The sequence below is a fragment of the Bidens hawaiensis genome, unplaced genomic scaffold (assembly GCF_021521415.1).
Source record: "Bidens hawaiensis isolate Kalapana, Puna unplaced genomic scaffold, B.hawaiensis_p1.1 tig00037262_1, whole genome shotgun sequence".
Classification (NCBI taxonomy): Eukaryota; Viridiplantae; Streptophyta; class Magnoliopsida; order Asterales; family Asteraceae; genus Bidens; species Bidens hawaiensis.
The window spans coordinates 59,880-64,852 of NW_027496505.1; positions in this window are offsets into that span (position 1 = coordinate 59,880).

A 4,973-nucleotide genomic window follows, 5' to 3' on the forward strand; every position below is an offset into this window, starting at 1 on the left:
TGTTGTATTCTCAAGCTGCTCGCTAAAAGGTATTTATAACGATTTAAGATTGTTTTTATAAAAAAATTGATTATTATTTAGTGATAATTTAATGCTACTTTGCTTATGTAATGTGATGCTCACATTTAATTCTTTTTTTTTTGAACGGCAAAAAAATAAATAATTTAGTGATGCTCACATTAATTCTAAATAGATAATTTTATTCACAAGTATTAAATTATTTTTATTACATTGTAAAGTATTTGAAAATGATATGTTAATATTTTTTTGATTTTAAAAGATTTACATTTGATGTATTTAGTACAACATTTGATTGATCATCCATTTTTTATATTTAAAGAGTAAAATTGTTTTTTCAACCATTAATAACTATTATACATTATTTAATGCACATATAATTCCCGATATGAACTACATGTGTTTTTTGAACGGTGATTTTCGCAGTTAAGATATATCGCACTTCTCGGTTCAACAAGAGGAGGAGTCCCGTCACCCCACTCGGGCCATACTATGTTGACATAATTGGGACCCACACTGGGATCCGAGTTTGGCTTGGCCGTTCCCGGTAAAACCCAGTTGGCTCACCCCGCCCAAAGGCACGACAGGTTTTTTAATCTAGGAAAATCTGGTCGGAATCAGGACTCGAACCCTGGACATCCGGGTCATCAATCATGTTCCTGGCCATTGGGGCAAGCCCCGCTGGTTGATATGAAGTACATGTAATAATGAATATTTAATAATAATAATAATAATAATAATAATAATAATAATTGTAATAATAATTTAGGGTATTGAATTTTAATAATCACAACTAAAAGTTATTTGTTGATAATAATCTCAATCGAGTTTATCTTTACTGGTTGTCCTAAATTTAAAAACATTGGCTCTCAGCAGTTCCCCGTTAATAAACCTTACTGGCGTTAACTTTTTTCTGAATTTTAAATTAATTATTAGGGCTTTTGATAAGAAGGATGATACAAGTCGATTGATGTGAAAATTAGCTCGAAACGATACTAAAAACGCCTTACTTTTTGTTAATAAAAAGTTCAAACACTCGATTTAAAGCACTAATCAAGTCGTTTAGAGCATCGTTTAGAACTAAGTTTTACATATCGACTCGTATTTTCTTTCCGATCAAAAGAATTAAAATATCAGTTTGAAATTTGTAAATAAAAAGTTACTGACATTAAGTTTTTTTTAACGTGGGACCAATAAGAGTCAATTTTTTTAGTTTAGCACTAGTGGCGATACACTCTGTTGTGATTATTATCAGACAATAGCCTTTAATTAGGATTATTAAAACCCAACATCCCTAATAATAATAAAACCCAAATATAATCGGTATTTAGAGAAAATCGGGTTGGATTTAACTTTTACAAACACGCCTTGAAGCATGGGCCATGCACTAGTTTTATTACTAAACTTATTATGAAATATTTTTTTAATTGACTTGTACCATTAAAAATAAATTTTTAGAGTAAAATTTTTTTCTACAACCATTAACTATTATACATTATTTAATACACATATAATTCACTTAATTACATGTAATTATGCATATTTAATAATAATAATAATAATAATAATAATAATACCCAAATATAAATGATGTTTAGAGCAAGTCGAGTTAGATTTAACTTTTACAAACTCGCTGTGAAGCGTGGGCCACCCACTGGTTTTATTACTAAACTTATTATGAAATATATTTTTATTAATTGATTTGAAACATAAATCCTTGTGATTTTACGTTGGCCCTGATAAACTTACGAAGGGAATTTCGACTAAAGCATATTGGTTTCCTTGTGCAATGCCACGGGAATGTAGTTTTTGTCACACCTCGAAAACCTTAATCAAGGCAACGGGAGACTTTAACTAAGTCATTCAGGTCGTGACAGATGCTGATAGCCAATCATAATAAATCAAAATAATTAATGATAAAAATTTAACTTTTATTGACAGATGCTGATAGCCAATCATAATAAATCAAAATAATTAATGATAAAAATTTAACTTTTATTTATTGAAAAGCATTTATTTATAAAATGATCAGAGTTTTACACGTGCTACCCGCACGGTTGATTACGTTCCTAGTTTCCACGCTATTCAAACACACTTCCGACTCTCTCTTTTCCATATCTCCTTGAAGCCATCACTTATCTGAAAAACATATTAAAATAAACGTCAACACGAATATTGGTGAGTTCTCTTTATTGAAAATAATATATATACTTATATATATATATTCATATATATACGTATTATAATGAAGGTATGACAAATGAAACTTCAATACAAGTCATCATAAAAATCATAATAAACAAATATGGTATCGATTTATCAGGAAATATAGTAAACGAGTACTTATAATTCTCACCATACAATGGTTCAACGACCATTCTTTTCATAATCTATTACCATAAGCAATGGCAATAATCTTTTGTTACCGTTCTTTTAACATGATAATTATATCTTTAAACTTTATAATAATCGTATTTGCCGTAACTACTTAGCATTTTATCTTTTAAACTAATCGTACTGTTGTAAACGAGCAAAGAATACAACAAGTGTATGATCAAAATTGATAACTCGAAACATACCATACTCAAAATATTCCCACTTTTAGCCCAACACAATTGGAAGTGGGGGACGTCACCCCAATAGATCTACCAATATTTATGTGCCTTTATTAATTCGGTTAACAGTTATTTAACCAATTATTGACTCATCCCACTTTTTACACGGGTTGTAAAATAAAACGCTTTTTAAAAACTTCAATAAAATCGATAAAAGAATATGCTTTTCCCCCAAAACACAATAAAAACATTTTAAAATGAGGGGTTTTATAGAGAAACTCACTGTCAAGGCTTGTACGTCCCAAAAATTGCGTGTCCTATATTAGTACACGTTTTGTTAATAAAACTTGGTTTGAGTTTTAGTTTGTAAAAGTCTTTTATTTGTTAATCTTAGTCTAGTGACCACACACGCACACTAGCAAAATAATTTCCTATCTAACAAGTTAACAAGTAAGTATATTTCGGGTTTTGTTAACTATTGTCTTAATAACTAAATTAATTAATAAATAAATTAAATATATAAATTTGATAAAATATTAAAGTTTCAATTGCTGAAAAGTTTTGTGAAAATATTAATTTATTATTTTTAATGGGTTTTGTCGGTTTTGCGTTTAAAAAACGAACCGGCCGACTTTTCGTATAAAATATTACTTTTTAAAATTTTATATCACTTGTTACATGTATATTAGTTAAGTTTTTGGAGTTATTTTACAAAGATATGTTATTTTCATTTTAGTTAATACTTTCTTAAAATAGCAACTTTTAACATTTTCGTGTCGGTTTTCGCAACACGCACCGTTTAGGACCAAGTTTTGTTATCTTATCCTATTCTCACATATTAACTTATGATATACATGAGTATTTTACAACTTTAGGGGCTGTTATAAAATAGTCCCTAATCGTGGTGTCGGTTTACGTTTAAAAGCCGATTTTTCGACCGTTAAAGTTACCGACAAGTAAAATAAATCAAATAAGTCCACACCAATTATCTTATGAACTAAATATACACATTATAACATATAATTTATTATTATTTCCTGATTTGGTCACAAAATTTCATATAACACATTTCAATCAATTTAAGCTCTTAATGCATAACTTAAGTTTACTAACATTGGTAATAATCAACTTAGTAAGATATAAAATAACAAACACCATCATAACATCCAAACGCCCAGGTCTTTATCATTGTCATGATCTCTATAATAAGCCAAAATTATATTTTTAACTATATTCCTTATTCCATTTTAGAATGTTCTAACATGCATGCTTAATCATGTTTGTTCATTTTAAATAAATTCAACAAGTATATGATCATTTCTATCATCGCCACATCATCAAATCATCTCACATATATGCACAAGTTCATGTGTTTTATCATTAACTAATCAACTTATAAATTTCCTAAGTGTTCAATCAATAAAGTTTCCTATTATAGTAACTTTTAATTTTTAATAATTATATCTATTCTAATCTTTCAATTATGTTCAAGTATGATTCTTTTTATCTCATTCAACTAGTTTGACAAGGTTTCATGTAACATATTGTTCTATTTAGATTTTGATTCTTCTATTATTCAAGTTACAAAGTTTCTATTTCTAGCAAGTAGGTGACAAATGATCCATACAATAATCCAATGTATACTTTAATGATGTATTCTATCCTAATTCAAGCAAATAACTTATTATCTATCAAAATCATATATATTAAGTGTTCATATAACAATCAAAGATTCAACTATGCATCCAACAACGTTTTCTTATTTAGCAATTTACCAATCATATTCAAGCTTGAATGTGATTGTTGAAATTGATAAATTGATAAATTGGTATTTAGAGAAAATCGGGTTGGATTTAACTTTTACAAACACGCCTTGAAGCATGGGCCATGCACTAGTTTTATTACTAAACTTATTATGAAATATTTTTTTAATTGACTTGTACCATTAAAAATAAATTTTTAGAGTAAAATTTTTTTCTACAACCATTAACAACTATTATACATTATTTAATGCACATATAATTCACTTAATTACATGTAATTATGCATATTTAATAATAATAATAATAATACCCAAATATAAATGATGTTTAGAGCAAGTCGAGTTAGATTTAACTTTTACAAACTCGCTGTGAAGCGTGGGCCACCCACTGGTTTTTTTACTAAACTTATTATGAAATATATTTTTATTAATTGATTTGATACATAAATCCTTGTGATTTTACGTTGGCCCTGATAAACTTACGAAGGGAATTTCGACAAAAGCATATTGGTTTCCTTGTGCAATGCCACGGGAATGTAGTTTTTGTCACACCTCGAAAACCTTAATCAAGGCAACGGGAGACTTTAACTAAGTCATTCGGGTCGTGACAGATGCTGATAGCCAATCATAATAAATCA